Consider the following 21399-nt stretch of genomic DNA (forward strand, 5'->3'; position numbering starts at 1 on the left):
CCACACTCTTTTACAAGCTCAAAAAGGATAGGAGTTCTACCACTACCGGGTATTGACCCCAGTTTAACTTTAGACTCTTCTTTACCATGGTCAACTTTATCTAACGAACCAGAGTTGATCCTCTAAACAAAATTTATTTGTGTTTTAAGTATCACAATGTTTTCAAATAAACTTCTGTTGAGCCTAGACTACCTTACTATTGTGACACAATTAAAAATAGATAATTATGACTTTACATGTATTCCTATTAAATGTTACCTCATTTGCTCAGAACCTTGTTCCTACTGTTTTTTTTCCCCTGTTTGATGGGAAAGAGGGGCCTTAAGCTTATCATCAACATTAGTTCTCCTTTTAAAATGTGTGTCATGAACACGATGTGCATATTTCCAGGTCCTCGTGGATACCTCTGATCCAAATGTTGGATAGAACTGGACAAAAATTACCTGACTTTTTAAGGCTATTATAAATCTCTCTCAAGAAAAACATTACTCATGTGAGACTCTAACTGTGAAACTAGTTAGAGTTGATCAAGCCTATGTTTCTTCACTTTGGTCAGAATATGTAATGAAATAATTCATATAATTTGCAGAAATTTAGATGAGGCATCTCTTAGTCTAACAATCCAATACCTCTTTCCAAAAATGAGATTAAGCAAGTTTGAAATGATGTGCTTTCAATTAACACATTATGATGGTTAGTGACCTCCGCATTTTTTTTGTGAGCGCTCCAAAGCCATCTGTTTAGTAATTTTGACTAGAATATTTCAAAGGGGAAACTGTAATAATCTATTCTTTTCAGAATCCAAATGTTCCATCAATTTAGAAAACTAGAACAACATTTTCAGTCTCTCGACACCTTTCACGTGCTCAATGAAGTGTAAAAAAATTTAACAGTACGTAACTTCAACACATCAATTCATATTAACAGAGGTTATAGGAATAATAATGTTCGTGAAATTTACTGACATCTTACTATGTGTTAGGCTCTGCTCAAAGTTTTTTAGGTATATAAACTCATTTGATCTTAAAAACAATCTTATCAGGGTCATAATATTATTAAGCCCATGAGAAAGATGTGGCAGTCTGCTTCTGTAAAGATTTACAGCCTTGGAAATCCTATGGAAGTTTTACTCTGTCCTATCAGGTCACTATGAGTCAGGATAGACTCAACTGGCAGTGTGTCTGGTTTTTTGTTGCTGTTATTGTTTAGTTTAACAGATGAAGAGACTAAGGTATAACATGCTTGAGACTTGCCACTCACAAAGCTCCTAAAGGGGCAGAAGTAGGCCTTGAACACGGGCAGTCCTATCCCCAAATCCAGCCTCTTAACGACTATGAGGACAACAAAAACAGAAACTCAAATTTAAGTTTCATCTCTGATATCCGGAGTAACCAATCAAGCCTCTGGCCTGCACGTTCCCATTCAGAAGACATATCAGTGAAAGACCATCAAAAGAGTCTGACCATCTGTGGCAGGAAAGATTTTTGGTTTTTTTTTCCTTCAAGTAATTACAAAACTTCCATGTGGAATGGGATAATTATAGTGATTTTCGATCACTTGGGACACAGTTCTATTTCATTTCATGGAAAAGAAAATTTGATGAGCAGTCCACAATATGCTCAAATGTTTTCTGTACTGCAGCTCAGCACAGTCAAATGCAGGATCACAGGCACAAAGCACCATGACATTAAAGAGCATTATTTTGCTCAGTGACAAAGAAAAGATTTCCATGAACTATATCGGAATCAACTCGATGGCACTGGGGTTTTTGTTTGTTTGTTTTTTAATCTCTCTAGATAAATATTTGAATCAAATTTGCAATTTTCACAACCACACCCTCCTTATATTTTCAGAAAATCACAGTCCATACTAATGACATAATATAAGTGTACTACAATAAGTATTTACTAATACCTATTTCAGGCACCCTGGTGACACAGTGGTTAAACTGCTTGGCTGCTAAGCAAAAGATCAGTGGTTGAATCCACCACCACTCCATGGGAGAAAGATGTGGCAATATGTTTCCGTATAGATTTACAGCCTTGGAAATCCTATGGGGCAGTTCTACTCTGTCCTATAAGATTGCTGTAAGTCAAAATCAACTCTGTGGCAGTAGGTTTTGTTTTGGAATACCTATTCCAGTGCTCGCTATTATAATCCTTTAAGGTGAAATTTCCATTGAATATGAATTCATTATTCTTGTCAACCTGTTGAATTAACTTAATTTGGTTACCTAGCTGTTTGACAGAACCATCTTGCCATCTGATTAAAAAAACTGTCAAATAAGTATGTATTGATACATTAGGTACTCTACTGGTGGAGGAGGGAGAGGATAAGGGGGACTAATTTGACAACTTAGGTACAAAGTGAAAGAGTGAATAAATGTTAAGACCCATTACCCACTACATGCTAGTCAATTCTGGCTCATGGTGGCCCTATGTGTTACAAAGTCAAACTCCTCCACAAGGTTTGCTTGGCTGTGCTCTTTTCATAGAAGCAGATCGCCAGCCTTTCTTCTGACACTGGGTGTGTTTGAACTACCAACTTTTAGGTTAGCAGTCAACGTCAAAATGTTTGTACCACCCAGAGACTTTAAACGTCAGCCAACAGTACCAATTTTGTGAGGGTTTATATCTGTGGAATACTGTCATATGCTAAAACACTAAGTGCTCAAAAAGAGAGAAAAATCAAGACAAAGTCAACACTTCCTTTGATTTCAGTGACTCTGTGTTGATCTGACGTCCCTTAGAAGAAAGCTGGTGTCACTGGCGTTCATAAGTATTCTGAGATGCTAATCAGTTGTTAGGAATCTTATTGCCTATGTCAAAATTCATTTAAAAATATTACCCAGGGTGACAAACTCATCCTGATTCCCTTCAAAAGATCCCTGTATTCAATTTCCACACCTAATAATTCTTAGTCAGGGAGACAAGGTTGGGCTTCCTTGCATTCTTCCAAGCTTGAAATGTAACGTGAGCAGAGAGGAAGACATTAACTGATACACAGGACATTAAACTTTAAAGCTACTGAGGAAAAGTTGTATGTATATATATTTTTAAATCTTGGCAGAGAATGTATTCTGGACATATCTTTAAATGTCTGACTTGCCTACCATAGTAATTTCCAGCATTTTCAAACGGTAGTGAATGCTACAGGCAGTAAAAGCCCAATTACATATTTAACAATGATGTCATCCTGGTTAAACATTTTGGATATTTCTAGAAGCTATGTCGGATCTTGCCACAAGAGGTGTTTTCTGAAGCTGGGTGATGACAGCAAAGCATCACAATGATTTATGGTGCCTGTGACAGCATTCAATTAAATTGTTCTTCACTGATTCTAATTAATTGAAAAACAATGTTAGTTTGGGAAACATGACTTTACCTCCAAGGATGGAATACCGATCGAATGGAATACAGCACCAGCATAAAAGCCCAGAATTAAAAGGAATGAGGGAATTAAAAAAAAAAAAAAGTGGAGTCTTTTTTCTATTGCTGTAGGAAACAGAAGGAAGTGCTTCAATGTGTAGACTAAGGGTCTTGATAGACGAGTTACTGATAGGACAGATTAAAAACACTCCGCTAATTTCATTGAGGACTTAATCTAAGGTTCTCTTCCTTGCACTTTTAAAATAGCTTTGGTCTATTCTCCTTGTCTCGAGGGTCCTCCTCCTCTACCCTTCCTTTACCCATCTTCTCAAATCACTTGCTTTGCAGGCTAGTGCTGCAGATGAGATATAAAGTATTTTAAATTCTATACAATTTCAAGCACTTTAATATTGTTATGAAACCATAGCTCAAGAGTGATGCCTAGGATACATATTTGCTGAATGAAACAAAGGCTCTCCACCCTAACCTGTACTGAGTTTGCTCTCTGGCAGGCGGTGCTCTAAGAGACTTAAACACGTTTATTGCATTTAGTCCTCACAACAGCCCTATGAAGAAGGGATTGTCACATACCTATTCTGTTGTTTTCACTGGGTGACTTTGAGTTGATTTGCAACTCATGGCTACCCCATGTGTTACAGAGTAGAACTGCTCCACAGGGTTTCCTTGGGTGTAATCTTTATAAGAGCAGATTCGCAGGTCTTTCTCCTATGGAGTCACTGGGTGTTTTGAACCTCTAACCTTCAGGTTGGCAGCTGAGACCTTAACCATTGTGCCTATCCCTATTTTAGAGGTGACGAAACAAAGGTTTTCTGAGGTTAAGTAATTCGCCCAGCACAGATCACAGAAAACTCAGGCATGTCTACCAACTGAGTCTGACCTTTTGACAATTAGTACATTATGCAATTTAGAAAACCAAAAAAGAAGAACGTGCTTGGCATTCCTCAAGCTGAAAGAAGCAAAGAAAAAATTCAAACCCCAAGTTACAACATTGAAGGAGTCTACTGGCAAAATATTGAACGACACAGGAAGCATCAAAAGAAGGTAGAAGGAATACAGAGTTACTGTACCAAAAAGAACTGGTCTACGTTCAGTCATTTCAGGTGATCAAGAACCGACAGTATTGAAGGAAGACATCCAAGCTGCACTGAAAACACTGGTGAAAAACAAGGCTCTAGGAAGTGACAGTATACCAATTTAGATGTTCCAACAAACGATGCACTGCTGGAAGTGCTTAATCCTCTATGCCAAGAAATTTGAAAGACAGCTACCTGGCCAACCGACTAGAAGAGAACAATACTTGTGCCCATTACAAAGAAAGGTGATCCAACAGAATGAGAAATTATCGAACAGTATCATTAATATCACACGCAAGTAAAACTTTGCTGAAGATCATCCAAAATCAGTTGTAGCAGTACATCAACAGGGAATTGCCAGAAATTCAAACCAGATTCAGAAGAGGGCGTGTAAGGAGGCATATCATTGCTGATGTCAGATGGATCTCGGCTGAAAGCAGATACTGTCAGAAGGATGTATACCTGTGTTTTATTGACTATGCAAAGGCATTCAATTGTGTAGATCATAAGAAATTATGGATAACATTGTGAAGAATGGGGATTCCAAAACGCTTTCATGTGTTATGGGCCTAGACATAAGCCAAGAGGCAGCCGTTCAAACAGAACAAGGGGATACCGTGTGGTTTAAAATCAGGAAAGTTGTGTGTCAGGGCTGTATCCTTTCTCCATGCTTATTCAATCTGTATGCTGAGCAAATAATCCGAGAGGCTAGACTATCCGAAGAAGAGCACAGCATTAGGACTGGAGGAAGACTCATTAACAACCTGAGACATATAGATGACAACCTTGCTTGCTGAAAGCGAAAAGGCCTTCAAGCACTTATTGATGAAGATCAAAGACTACAGCCTTCAGTACGGATTACAGCTCAACATAAAGAAAACAAAAGCCCATCTCAGGAAACCTCTAGCTCAACTGGCATAAAATAGTTTATAAAGAAATCGTTCTACATTCTACTTTGGTAAGTAGCATCTGGGGCCTTAAAAGTCTGTGAGCAGCCATCGAAGATACTCCACTGGTCCCACTTTGGGAGCAAGGGAGAATGAAGAAAACTAAAAATACAAGGGAAAGATTAGTCTAAAGGACTAATGGACCACAACTACCATGGCCTCCACCAGACTGAGTCCAGTACAACTAGATGGTGCCTGGCTACCACCACTGTCTGCTCTGACAGGGATCACAATAGAGGGTCCTAGACAGAGCTGGAGAAAAATGTAGAACAAAATTTTAACTCACAAAAAAAGACCAGACATACTGGCCTGACAGAGACTAGAGAAATCCCGAGAGTATGGCCCCCAGACACCCTTTTAGCTCAGTAATGAAGTCACTCCTGAGGTTCACCCTTCATCCAAAGATTAGAGAGGCCATAAAACAAAACGAGACTAAAGGGGCACTCCAGCCCAGAGGCAAGGACTAGAAGGCAGAAGCGGACAGGAAAGCTGGTAATAGGGAACTCAGAGTCAAGAAGGGAGAGTGTTGATATGTCGTGAGGTTGTTAACCAATGTCATAAAACAATATGTGTACTAACTGTTTAATGAGAAGCTAGTTTGTTCTGTAAACCTTCATCTAAAGTACAATTAAAAAAAAAAAATCCCCACAACTGGACAAATAAGAAATATCATGATAAACAGAGAAAATGTTGAAGTTGTCAAGGATTTCATTTTACTTGGATCCACAATCAACAGCCATGGAAGCAGCGGTCAAGAAATCAAATGACACGTTGATTGCATTGGGCAAATCTGCTGCAAAAGACCTCTTCAAAGTGTTCAAAAGCAAGGATGTCACTTTGAAGATTAAGGTGCACCTGATCCAAGCCATGGCATTTTCAATCGTCTCATATGCATTTGAAAGTTGGACAATGAATAAGGAAGACCAAAGAAGAATGTATGCATCTGAGTTATGATGCTGGCAAAGAATACTGAATATTTTTTTATGAACTTCTAGAAGAATGAACAAATCTGTCTTGGAAGAAGTACAGCCAGAATGTTCTTTAGTAGCAAGGATGGTGAGACAGAGTCTCATGTATTTTGGACATGTAATCAGAAAGCCACTATGCATTATAAAGTAGAAGGTCAGCAAAAAAGAGGAAGTTCCTCAAAAAAAATGGACTGACACGGTGGCTGCAAAATGGGCTCAAACATAACAACGAATTGTGGGGATGGCATGGGACCGGGAAGTGTTTTATTCTGTTGTACATAGGGTCACTATGAGTTGGAACCGACTTGATGGCACCTAACAACAATAACATTATGTACAGGCCACTGCTCACGTCACTCCTCTGTACAAAATGGCTACCCATCATCCTGGTCCAAACTCATTGGCACAGTGTCCAAGACCTTTTAGAATATTCTCTGAAATAATTTTTTTCATGACCCTGTATTTCCCTATACACATTTCCACATTTACCCTTCTGGCTATTTGTAGATATCTAAACCTGCTACACCATTCACCCAGCCTCAAATTTGCCCCTCTCTCCATCCTTTTACAAAATTATATTCAACTGTATAGACCTGTTACAAATATGTAGCTTTTCATAGACTCTGTTCATATTTACCAAATATCACTTGCCACATTAGAAACTGTCTTTAGTCCCAATAGCTCAGTTTCTCAAGAGGTGTAACTCTACTGTCACCCACATTTTCATCCACAGTACTTTTTCTAGTATGGTAGACACTAGAAAATATTTGTTGGATTAAATTAGAAAAGAATGTATGATTCACTTGGTATATACAAAAACCAAGTGTCTATGCAACTATATTAAACGAACAAAAAACAAGCCCATTGCCCTGGAGTCGATTCCGACTCATAGCGACCCTATAGGACAGGGTAGAACTGCCCCATAGGGTTTCCAAGGTTGTAAATCTTTATGGACACTAACTGCCACATCTTTCTCCCATGGAGTAGCTGGTGGGTTTGAACCTCAGACCTTTTGGTTAGCAGCCAAGTGCTTTAACCACTTCACCCCCAGGGCTACAATACATAATTGCTCAATAACATTTTTTTTTTTTTACCTCCTTTCTTCCTTTGCCCTTTATGTCTAAACCCAAAAAAACCACCCAGTGCCGTCGAGTCAATTCCGACTCATAGCGACCCTAAAGGACAGAGTAGAGCTGCCCCATAGAGTTTCCAAGGGGATCTTAACCACTGTGCCTACTTTATGTCTACTGTTTCTAAACTATTATTTAACAACATGAAGAATGCTATTGTATGAGATATATATATAGTGCTTTTTGCCATTTACAGCTTTGTAAATTAGTTATAAATTCTTAAAGCATTAATAATTTTAGGTAATTTCTGCATACTTCCTCCTCCAACTGTTGTCTTTCATTGATTGATTGGGAGAATAAACAGAAATTTAGTTTCTCTTTTGATTATATACTAAAACATAATCAAATAAAGGAAGTTAAGTATTGATTGCTATGGCATTTTGGTCCTTCTAAAGGTGGCACTCTTAACATTCAAGAAATATTTGAATAAATTGTTATAAAAATCAAGTTCCCAAATAGCTGCCAAGACATGAAGAACTAGAACAGCATCAACACTGCAGAAATGCTTTGTGTATTTAATTTAAAGTTAATACTGCATTTCAGGATTTCTCAGTGAAAACAATGATAAAAATCAAAAGTAGTCAAAATTCAAAACAGTACACTAGGCTGATAATTGTCAAAATGTCTTCGATTATCAGCAATAGAACTACCTAGAATGCTTGTCTAACATGTAATTTCTTGAGCTTCAGCTCTGAACTACTGAATAGCAATCTCTGGCAGATTGGACCTTGGAATTTGCATCTTAAGTAAGTGCCCTAAACCAAAAAAACCAAACACATTGCCTTTGAGTCCATTTGGACTCATAGTGACTCTACAGAATAGAGTGGAACTGCCCCATAGGGTTACCAAACTGTAAATCTTTACAGAAGCAGACTGCCACATCTTTCTCCTGCGGAGTGGCTGGTGGGTTTGAACTTCAGACCTTTTGGTCAGCAGATCAAAATAAGCTCCCTAGGAGATGCTCATGTCTTTTAAAGTTTAAGAACATTCTAAGTTACTAGGTAAAAATAAGCTTTTGTATCTGACAAAAACATGAGAGAAACAGGAATGCTCATATTTTAGACCAGAGTAAAAAATATTTGAAAGTCAATAATAATAACCATTCACAATTTATTTTTTGGACTAATATTTCTTTTTAGTGTCTCTGGTTTTTTTTCAAAGGGTGCTCGCACTTAACCAGTAATCACACTGGGCAAGCAAATTTGTTTTTTCCGGACACATATTTCCCAGGTAGCATAGGCAAAGATCCACAAAAGCTAATGTTCTAAAAAGATTTCCTGGGAGCTGTAAGAAAAAGACTGGATGCACAGTGATTTGTGGGGTTGCCCCTGAGCCAACCAATGATGCGTTGACCAAATCATCTAATACTGGCCTACCTCCTCTGCACTGCTGTGTGGCAGCTGTCACAGGAGTGTGCAAGGCCAGGAATCAAAGTGGTTCCTTCTACTCTGCAGATACGGACTTTTGATCGCAAAGTCACTAATTTGACTCATGATCCAGTTTCTAAATCTATAGGGTGAAAGGGAGATGCTCAGTTCACTAGTAGCATTACTGTCTGTCAGTAAAAAATGTGGGGGATATCACAAGGATGTGGTGAAGAGCTCAGTATTGTTCACTATTGAGGAGTGAGAGCCAAATGACCATGGATCAGCTCTCAGCTAATATTTGTGTATGCGTGCGTGTGGTAAATATATATATATATATATACACATACACATATATATATATCATGGTAAACTCATGTGTGTCAGAGTAGACTGTCTCCACGATATTCAATAACTGATTTTTAGGAAGTACATCACCAAGTCTTTCTTCCAAAACACCTCTGGGTAGACTTAAACCTCAAATTTTTTGGTTAGCAGCCAAGAAGAGCATTACCTTTTGCACCACCTAGGAAATCCACCCGGAGGCACCTTAGAAAAAAGGCCTGGCACACTACTTCCAAAAATCTTCCATTGCAAACCCTATGAAGCACAGTTCTACTCTGACCTAAATGAGTCACCACGAGTCAGAGTTAACTAAACGGCCACTGTTTTTACTGATTAAACTGTATGTGTGTGTATGTGTCTGCGTGTGTGTGTGTCTACATGTTCTTGTTGTGTGTTGAGTTGAATTCCAACATATATACATATATATTTGTGTATATATACGTATACATTCATATAGAATAAAATATTTGCCATTTCAACATTTTTCACGTGCACAATTCAGTGACATTAATTACAGTTATCACGTTGCCCAACCATCACCACTATCTGTTTTATTTTTGTGGAAAGCTGTTCTTCTGCAAGGCACCAGGTGCAAGGTAAGTAGTCAGCAGAGACTACTGCCTTACTGTCACTATGCCCCTCCTATGGCCTGTGGCCACCATCTATCCAACTTGGCTCTCTCCTCCTTTTCCTGCTTCTTCAACTAGTCCAGGCTCAGGTTTCATGTCGAGTAAGTGTTACAGCAGAATGACTCTTTTCTATTAAAGACTGAAACATACAGAGCATGGGACAATCATTATTGATTCACAAGTCGTGGTCATGTTTGCAGTTCTGGTATCAACATTACCCATGCGTTCACTTAAGTCAAAACCATCTCTTCTCAGTAATTGCCATTTTGTATGTATAAATATTGATTGAGCTTCGGTTCCTACTACCAGATGGCCGACCTGCAAAATTCTAATATAGTTGAGGAGATTCAAATAGATTATTGTTCACTGACAGGCACTGGAGACCACAAGGGAAGCCAAAGTTTTATTTCAAAAACAAGTAATTAGAGTAAATAAGGCCCAAATGAATATATTTGTTAATTGGCCCTCCCTGTGGTAGTTGTTAGCTCAAGAATGTTCGGTCATAAAAACATGCTCACGTGTCTATAGTTTCACTATAGGAGCATCCTTGGCCTCATGTCACAAAATGATGTCTCATGTGAGAATAATGCATGGGATAAGCCAATGAGAATTTCATTGTGTCTGCTAGATGTAAAGCTTTGCTAATTACTTGCTGACAGAAGCCCCTCTTGATAGTGACCCATCATACAGAAAGATCATATGCTATGAGATAAAAACTGCCCCCTTGACCACTGACAACAGCAACTTGAAAGATTAGAAAGAAAACTCAGGCAGCAGTGAGTTTATGTTAAGAGGAAAGGAATAACTCAGAAAAGGAGGGTGAGAATGGCTGCACAACTCAAAGAAAGTGATCGATGTCACTAAATGGTGCACGTAGAAACTGTTGAACTGGCACATGTTTTGCTGTATATTCTCAACAAGAGCAACAACAAAACAAATAAAATTTTAGAAATAAATAAAAACTGCCCTTTTTTAAGCTTATATTAATAGACACATATACATATATGCTTATATTGATAGATGTATATACATATAGAATAGGGGCATTAGTGGTTCTGTGGTAGAATTCTCACCTTCCATGTGGGAGACCTGGGTTCGGTTCCCAGCCAGTGTACCTCATACATAGCCACCACTCGTTTGTCAGTGGAGGTCTACATGTTGCTATGATACTATACAGGTTTCAGTGTAGCTTCTAGACTAAAACAAACTAGTAAGAAAAGCCAGGCAATGTGCTTCTGAAAATCAGTCAAGGAAAACCCTCTGGATCACAGTAACTTAATCTGCAACTGATCACTGGAATGACACAGAACTGGCAGTGTTTTGTTCCATGGTGCACGAAGTCACCATACATGGGGGGCTGACTCAATAACAGCTAACAACAACCACAATAACATATATATATATATATATATATAACCCACTGCCATTGAGTCAATTCCGACTCATAGCAACCCTACATATATATATATATATATATATATATATGTAATTACCACCATTCGTCTGTGGCTTTGTCATACTGTGAAAGTGAAGAGGACTTGAAGCACTGACTGATGAAGATCAAAGACTACAACCTTCAGTATAGCTTACACCTCAACATAAAGAAAACAAAAATCCTCACAACTGGACCAATAGGCAACATCATGATAAACGGAGAAATGATTAAAGTTGTCAAGGATTTCATTTTACTTGGATCTACAATTAGTGCCCATGGAAGCAGCAGTCAAGAAATCAATCAACGTATTGCACTGGATAAATCTGCTGCAAAAGACCCCTTTCAAGTGTTAAAAAGCAAAGACGTCACCTTGGGGACTAAGGCATGCCTGACCTAGGCCATGGTATCTTCAGTCATCTCATACGCATGCAAAAGGTAGACAATGAATAAGGGAGACCAAAGAAGAATTGATGCCTTTGAATTACGGTGTTGGCAAAGAATATTTACTATACCACAGACTACCAGAAGAATGAACAAATCTGCCTTGGAAGAAGTACAGCCAGAATGTTCCTCGGAAGCAAGGATGGAGAGAGTTCGTCTCATGTACATTAGGCATGTTATCAGGAGGGATCATTCCCTGGAGAAGGACATCATGCTTGGTAAAGGAGAGGGTCAGCGAAAAAGAGGAAGACCCTCAGCAAGATGGACTGACACAGTGGCTGCAACAATGGGTTCAAACACAGCAACGGTTGTGAGTATGGCAGGGGACCGAGCAGTGTTTTGTTCTGTTGTACATAGGGTCGCTATGAGTTGGAACCAACTCGACAGCACCTGACAACAACAAAAGTATATAGCTATATGGAAAAGCCTTAAAGTAGTTAACTTTATTGCTTACATTGCAAACATTTCTTTCTCTTTAATAAGAACTATATAAGGCATAATCAAAGTGGTATGAAAAAGCTGCCTCTATGGTAAATGAGCAGCAGATTATCATAAACCTCAGCACATACCCTCAATATCTCTAAATAAGTCAATAATTAGGACTTGCACTTTCATATATTCCAAATGAAAACTTCAGGAGGTCTCCCCCACAGACTTTTCCTCTGCAATCAATGTTGCACTTTTGACAACGAATCAATATTAATTGTAAAGTTGCTGCATGGTATTTCCATATGCATGTATAGGGAGACAAGGGCAATTTTATCCCAGAGTGTTCATTCCTCACCTACCCAAAAGACTACAAAAGGGGAAATGCAAGGTTAATTGAACCAGGTATACTGCGAATGATGATAAGTTGCCTTTTCTTTCTATTTCAAACTCTATCACCATCTAAATCTAAGGCAATTTAAATGTGTTTACACAAGCGGGAACTTTTCTTTCTCTTCTCCGTCCTTCCTTCTTACCCCCTCTTTTATCTTTCCCCACTTAACCAAATACTAACTTTTAAGTCAAGTTGATTTTCGACTCCTGGTGATCCCATGTGACAGAGTATAACTGCCCCCATAGGGTTTTCTAAGCTATAATCTTTATGGAAGCAGACTGCCAGGTCTTTCTCCCAAGGAGGCACTGGTGGGTTCAAACCACCAACGCTTCAGTTAGCATCCCAGTGCTTAATACTTTTACCATCAGGGTCCACCAGTAACTACTACCAGTCAAATGGCAGGGTTTCACCGATCTCACGAAATCCTGAAGAATACCTGCTGCTTCCATTAACGATTCCTCTTCAACTGAGTCCTTTGGGAAACAGTAAAATTAAGATAAGAGAACATGACGCTGATAAAAAAATCTTGCCCAGAGGACTTAAAACTGGTTCAGTTGTAATGAGTCATCTTACTTTACAAAGGACTTATTTACCTCAGAATAACTCCTGTGCCTGAATTCTGAGATCTCATATGGGATAGACACATTTTTTATTTGCCAAATGTGAATATATTTCTACTAATGAAATTTTAGATCTGCCAAATTGCCTTTCAACTGCAAATCTCAAATGATGAATTAAAAACAAAGAAACAGAATGATTTTTTTTTTTCCTATCCATGATATTTCAATATCCTGGTTAAACAATTTTGAACTATTTCAAACATAAATGACAATTTAGACTTTTAAAAATGTCTATCCATCCCAGAAGTATATTCTGACTCAAAGCAGATATACTGTGTGAAAACCTTCACTGTCAAATTTCTGAGATAACTCATTACAGTGATGACTTTATTTCAGAAGGCCTCTGTCACAAATTTTCCTATAAACATCTAAAATGGTGGCTCCAGCCACTCCACCAAGCCACCTGTGACAGGTGGTGACTCTAAGTTCTTATAGCCAACAGCATTTGGTGCCCATAGTCTGGCTGCAAAACCCACCTACCTACATGCTGTATGGAACAGGGACATGCCTTCCAAGCAGACACTCAGGGGCAGCAGCCAGTCCCCTGCCTTGATCAGCACATGACCCCCTACCGCAGCCAGATACCTGTGCCTACTCCAATCACCCCTGCCCGTCTAGGACTGTAGGTGAGAGCCTACATGACACACTCAGTGACCGGCTACCTGGACACTTGAACTGAATCCACACAAGAAAAGTAAATGGACTCCTGGGCTCACATACCTAGTAATAGCTCTAGCCACCTGGAGACAGGATGTGAGAGCTTCAAAGATGCCATTAATGAAACTAGCTTACAAGCCCAGTCTACTTGGCCATATCAAAACAAGAAGCTAGCACACAGTAAACTAACATAAAATAAATATGATAATTTATTGATGGCTCAGAGGCAACAATCAATATCGAATCACATAAAGAGGCAGACCATGATGACTTCAGCAAGCCACCAAAACAAAAGCCTGAAGAAACTTTCCATAGGAAGAGAACTTCTGGGAATTACTGGAGGTAGAATTCAGAAGGTTAATATGCAGAACCCTTCAAGAGAACAGGATGGAGATCAGGCAAAATGCGGAACAAGCCAAGGAACACACAGACAAAGCAAGAGTTGAACTTCAGAAGATTATACAAGAGCATAATGACGAATCTAAAAGGCTGCCAGAGTCCATTGAGAAACAGCAAACAGAAGTCAAAAAGATTAACAATAAAATTTCAGAATTAGACAACTCAATTGTAAGTCACAGGAGCAGGATTGAGGCAATGGAAGTCGGAATTTGTGAGACTGAAGATAAAGCACTTGACACCAACTTATCTGAGGAAAAAAAATCAGATAAAAGAATTTAAAAAAATGAAGAAATGCTAAGAATTATGTGAGTCTCTATTAAGAGGAATAACCTGCAAGTGATGGGAGTACCAGAACAGGGGGGATGGGATAACAGAAAATACAGAGATAATTGTTGAATATTTGTTAGCAGAAAACTTCCCTGATATCATGAAAGATGAGAAGATGTCTATCCAAGAAGCTCATCAAACCCCACACAAGTTAGATCCCATAAGAAAGTCACCATGACATATTATAATCAAACTTGCCAAAACCAAAGACGAAGAGAGAATTTTAAGAGTGGCTTTTAGGGATAGATGAAAAGTCATCTACAAAGGAGAGTCAATAAGACTAAGCTCTGACTACTCAGCAGAAGCCATACAGGCAAGAAGGCAATGGGATGACATGCATAAAGCCTTGAATATAAAAAAAAAAAAATGCCAACTAAGAATTATATATCCAGCAAAACTGTCTCTCAAATATGATGGTGAAATCAGGGCATTTCCAGATAAACAGGAGTTTAGGTAAGTTGTAAAAACCAAACCAAAATTACAAGAAATACTAAAAGAAGTCCTCTAGTTAGAAAATCAATAACATTAGATAACAACCCAAGACTAGAACTCTGGACAGAGCAACCAGATATCAAGCCAGATAGGGAAGTCACAAAAATAAATCAAAGCTAAAATATTGAAAATAGGGAAAGAGACATTAATACATAAAAGATGACAACATTAAAACAAAAAAAAAGGGACTAAATAATGCAGTCATAGATCTTTCATATGGAGAGGAAGTCAAGTGATATAAAGAAATATAAGACTGGTTTAAACTTACAAAAATAAGGGTAAATACTAAGGTAACCACAATGGAAACTAACAATCCTACACATCAAAATAAAAAATAAGAAAAACATAAAGACTCAGCAAATACAAAATCAACAACAATGAAAGAGATGAAAACAAAACAAAGAAAAATGACTCAGCACAGAAAATTAAGTGGAACAAAGAAACTGTCAACAACACACACAGAAAAAATACATCAAGATGACAGCACTAAATTCATACCTAAAATAGTCTTCTCTCAGGGACAGCTCGTAAGAGTTACTAAGCAAAGGTTAAATACCCCTTGTGGTGCAACTGTGAAGTGCTCAGCTGCTAACCAAAAGGTTGGCGGTTAGAACCCACCCAGCAATCCCATGGAAGAAAAACCTGGCAATCTGTTTCCATATAGATTACAGCCAAGAAAACCCTATGGGGCAGTTCTACCCTATCACGTGGCATCACTATGAGTAGGAATTCACTGGGTCACACTCAACAACCAAAGGTTACAAATTACTAATATTTCCCTAAGGATTTAAAAACCTAAATATTTAAGAGCCCTCACTCAAAATAATCCCTTTTGGAAGGCAGTACTATCAATAATTTGTAAACAAATAAATACATATTTTCATGGTATTTAGATGAAACCACAGCAAAATTTAGATGTTAGGTCTCACAGAAAATATGACTTCAAATATTACTAATTAAGTAATAATTTAAAGTATGACTAAATTATGATTGTGAAATTATATTTTAAACCTAAAAACAGAATTGGCAACCTAGAGAAACTGAGAAAGAAATTGATGGGTATTAAAGAAAAAAAAAAAAATTTTTTTTTTTTCTTTTGAGGAAGTGAATCATACAGTGACCATTAGATAAGAACACACTGACGCCATCTCATCAAGGAGATTCTACTCTATGGTTGGGGGGAAAAAAAAACTCATTCCAAAGTTCATAATTTTACATTTCTATCATCTAACTTGCATAATTTGCAACCCTGGTGGTGCAGTGGTTAGGAGCTCAGCTGCTAATCAAAAGGCTGTCAGTTCGAATCCACCAGCCGAGTCTTGGAAACCATATGGGGCAGCTCTATTCTGTCCTATAGGGTTGCTATGAGTCGGAAACAACTTGACAGCTATGGATTAACGGATAACGAACAGAAATTTACTTTCCCACAGTTCTGGAGGATAAACATCCAACCAGATTCTTGTCTGTGTCAGTTCTTTGTGTCTCTCTCCTAGTTTCTGGTCTGCTGGTGATCTTTGGCATTCTTTGGTGTTCCTTGGTGTCTGTCTTCCCTGTACACATTTCTGTATCTTTTCTTTTTATAACTCAGAAGTCATTAGTCCGAATACCTACTCTACATTGGTAAGACCTAATTAACCTAACCAAAAAAAAAAAACAACTCGTATTTCCAAGCAGGGTCATATTTACAGGTACAGGAGTTAGAATTTCAACACATTTGAACATGGGGGACATGATTCATTCCATAACAGTAGCACAAAGTACCTTCCTGCTATTCTTTTCTCACTTCAGATAAAGAACAAAATGCTTAGCTATTTGTATATTGAAGAATTGCTTACTTATGTAAAGCTTGGCAAGGGGATCAATATACCTCACACTAAGCCGGACTGTATCTAATCGTATTCCTGCATGTTAAGTGGGAAAAAAAGCTTCATTACTCTCTTTTGTAAAAAGTATAAATTGGGAAACATCAGCAAAGGGAATTTTCCCAAAGTCATAATATCCAAGTAGCACACTCACAATTCTGTTTTGCTTGTTAAAAAAAAAAAAAAAGGAAGCTGAAGCCTAGATTGACAGATTCCTCTGAGTGCACAGAAAAATTCACAGAGGTCACTGACTGTTGTGGAATGTACTCCAATAACAAATAAAATGAAATAATGTGGAGACAGTGGCCATGAAGTCCCCCAAAGTCCCCTTTGTGGCAAAGACATCTGCTAGTCATAACCTAACTCAGGGTTTATCTTATGCAAAGAATTTAACTTTAGGTAATTTCCTTTGCTTCCTGAGACAGAATTCTAAAACTTTAGAACTTCTTGAGTAGTTGAGGTCCCCTGATTATTTTAAACCCTCTGGGCTAACACTTGAGGATATGTGGAAATGAATGGAAGGCTGACCAGCCGATCTCAGGAAGCCAGGGCATAAATCAATCATGTTAAGATTAGTCGATGGTTAATTTTCTACTCTATGTCCTCCTTTCCTCCTAATAACCTCATTGTAACTGGCCTAAAATGGCCTCTCCTATTTTTTTTCTAAATAGAGAGGTCTCCCTGTATGCATAGAGTAACTGCTAGAATCAACTCTGCATCCTTTAATTTCTTTGTGCTTCAGTTTTTAACATGCTACACCCAGGCTCCCTCCAAATGGTTGATTTCATGGCTCTCTAAGTTGGAAGAGAAAGGATTTTTTTGTTTTTTTAACGCCCCTATCTAATTTCATGTGAAGCAGTGGTTAAGTGCTCCAGCTAACCAAAAGGTCTGGACTTCAAATCCATCAGCCACTCCCTGGAAACCCTATGGGGCAGTGCAATTCTGTCTATAGGATGGCTATGAGTCAGAATAGACTCTACGACAATGGGTTTTCTTGTTGCTTGTTTGTTTTGGTATCTAATTTCATAGAATCGCTAGGCTTAAAGGTACAAGTAGAATATCAGTCACTGGGAATTCACCAGCTCTCAAGGAACCCCATGCTATCTTTAGATAGTTTTGACAATAAGCATTCCTTATGTTCAATTAAAATCTGTCCTGTCACTTCCAGGAAACCCTGGCATAGTGGGTAAGAGCTGCAGCTGCTATCCAAAAGGCTGGCAGTTCGAATCCACCAGGCACTACCTGGAAACCGTATGGGGCAGTTCTACAGGTCACTGTGAGTCAGAATCGCCTCGTCGGCAGTAGGGTTTTTTTTTTTTTGTCATTTCCATCCATTGATTCTACTTCTCTCCACTTGGAGTCATGCAAAACAAATCTAGCCCCTCTTCCGTATCTCTTCAAAGATTTGATGACAGCTGTCATGGTTTGCTTATATCTTAAGTAAAACAAAAGACTGAAATTATTTCCATCCCACGAAGATGACCCTCAGGTTAAAGCCAGATGATCATGGAAAATCTCATGAAAGGCCCTGCTTCAATTCTTCAGCCTAAAATAACATAATACATTTCTGTGGCTTTCAAACTAATATAAATGAATATAATAACTTTCTTTTGTTCATGCCCGATTACATTATATTACAACAGCACGACTTCCAGGCCTGGCATGCAAAAGTAATTTATTTTTCTCCCACATCTGTAACTATTTGGGAGCAAAGCTAAGTCTAATTATCCTGCAGACACAGTAAATAGAGCAAACCCAATAGGTCACACTGTGAGTATAGTTCAGGTTGAGAACAATTATTTTATTCCATATAATTTGCATCCAACATTTCATATAGAAAATGAAAGAGAAAAACATAACGCTGGCTAAGAAATTACTGTAGCCTTTAATATTCATTATTTTTTTCCCCTGTTTAATAGCTTTTCTATCTGCAACAGGCGCACACGCACACACACGGTGTAAATGACATGCCTGAATAATTTTCATTAAAAAGTCATTTCCTTTTAGGCTGTGATTCATTTTACTTTGTCTGACATCGATTAAGTTATTATGAAATTAACTAAAATTGCTGGCATATCATTCGATTTGTCTTCTTTTCCTCTTTTTCTTCCCTCTGTACAAAAACAATTGTCCACCATGTGAGCAATGGTCAAAGGCAAGGAACTGGGTTTTCTGCTTGTATCAACAAATACTACCCAATACATATCTTGTTGTTGTTGTTGTTGTTGTTTTTTTTCTTTAGTAGAGGAAAATCTGCTGTCAAAATGAAAACCACTAACAAGCAAGTGTCTTATCTGGGAACCATGTCTGTAACAGGCCACTATTAAGAAATAAAACCAGTACATTTGTGAGGGTTTTTTTTTTTTTTAAGTATTATTATTAGTGAAAAATATGAAACATCAAAATTATTCTCTCGTGAAGCTGAAGGATAAAAACTCAAATCCATGGCAATTTTCCCTGCCAATCAAAGGATTTTGCCTAGATTTCCCTTATTTTAGAAGCCAGATCTCCTCTTGGGGAGATCACTGTGAGTCCCTTGAGAAGGACAGTCTAATAGCCTTTGTTTTCTTAACATGAAAGAGCCCCAAAATGTACAAAACGAAATTAAAAGCGCAATGACAAGGACAAACAACTCAGACTTAATGAAGTACAACTAGGAAAGCTTGGTAAAATAGACCAAGCCTCCAGAGTAAAACGGTTTTAGCTGACCATTTGCATTTTTGTTCCCAATTCATTGCTGTAATGACTAAGATTAACTAAGAAATGCATTAGCATTTTTATTTTTGCCTGTAAAGTGTCCTTGCTTGCTGTTCTCTGAAGGCCGGCCTCATTTCTGCTCACAATCGGCCTCACAGAGGACAATTGATTTTAGACATTCAGGCCTATCAGCATAAGTACAGTTATCAAAAATCAAGAGGGAGAATGTATTCAACTAGGTAAGCTCTCACCACCCAAAACTTCTGCTAAGCAAAAGAATTTTCAGGCTGGAAGTGAAAGTTAAGTGTATGAAATTCTGAGTCCTGTTAGCTCAGATTTAAATGCAAACTCCAGTACTGATGAGCTCTGAGACTTGAGGGGATTAATTTTAATTCTCTAAACTTGTATTGTCCAATACAGCAGCCATTAGCCGTGTACAGTCAGCACAGCTGAGAACTGAATTTTTTGTTTTCTTTCATTTTAATTACTTAAAAGTTAAATTTAAAACCACACTCCATTCAGATACTGGAAAACTTTTAAGCATGTGTGGAACAACTTGGGTATTTAAATCTACCATTTCAACTGTAAATTTTATGAAATTTAAACACAGATCATATATTTCCAATGAAAATGCAGCATGTCCTATACGGTCTCTATGAGTCAGAATCGACTCAATGGCAATGGGTTTTCTACATGTAAATAGGTACCAATTTCAAAGATGTAGTATAAAAAAGAATGTAAAATATCTCGGTAATAATTTTTATGTTGATGGCATGTTAAAATAATATTTTAGAAAAACTGGGTTAAATAATATTAAATTAAATTATTAAAATTAATTGCTTCTTTTTACCTTTTTTAATGTGACTACTAGAAAATTTTGGATTACATATGTGATTTGCGGTATATTTCTATTGGACAATGTAGCTCAAACCTCAGACCTCTTATCTGTAAAATGGGAGCAATAATAACTGCAATGTAGGGTTTTGTAAAAATTAAAAAGCACATAAATAAAGCATATTCCCCAGTATCTGGCATGCCGCTCAAAGAATGGTAATTTTTATTACTATCATCACCCAGTGCAGAGGATTTTTTACTTGAATTTAACATTTAATGCCTTAGAATCCTCTCCTAAAGACTCATCTGAACTTCCTAGACCTATGAACTTCTTTTTTCCTTAATACCTTGAAATACAATGAAATATTTATTTTTACTTTCTCAGATTCTCACCAGTGCTTAATATAAGTGATCTACAAAGAAGTAAAGAAATTACACACATATGTTATATATATATAAGCAAACCAAACTCACTCCCATAGAATGGATTCCGACTCATAGAACAGAGTAGAACTGCCCCATAGGGTTACATATAGACGTATGTTACTACACATATCAACATCCATCCTACCTTCAGATAGCGTCCCTTCAAAATCCCTACTGTGTCTATGCTCTTCCATGTGTACTTCTGTGCATGCTCACACCACACACATACACACACACAGCTACCACTATTATATCTGGTCATGGAAGGTTCTTTAAGTCAGCTTTTGAAAATCCTCTAAAAGCCCTGATGCCACACAGCACCTGAAGAAAGGGAAATAGGTAGGGAGAGAGCCCTGCAGCTCTTTCATTTGGTAATAACATCATTTTGTTGCTTCACATTTCAGTTGCACTTGGGTTAACTTTCCTCTTTTATAAAGCAGGAAACATCCAGAGTCCTCAGAAAAGGAAAGAGTGGAGAGACTGAAATTTCTCCCTGAAAGGATTTTCCAGATTTGGCTCTGGGCCTTCTTCATTTGGTGATTGA

General features: G+C 37.9%; 1 protein-coding gene across 8 annotated transcripts in view; it reads right to left on the bottom strand.

Moving 5' to 3' along the window:
* UNC5D (unc-5 netrin receptor D) overlaps positions 1 to 21399 on the bottom strand; it is a 630356-nt gene that overhangs the window by 544422 nt on the left and 64535 nt on the right. The gene's annotated exons all lie outside the window — the stretch shown is intronic.

The sequence above is a fragment of the Elephas maximus genome, chromosome 22 (assembly GCF_024166365.1).
Source record: "Elephas maximus indicus isolate mEleMax1 chromosome 22, mEleMax1 primary haplotype, whole genome shotgun sequence".
Taxonomy (NCBI): domain Eukaryota; kingdom Metazoa; phylum Chordata; class Mammalia; order Proboscidea; family Elephantidae; genus Elephas; species Elephas maximus.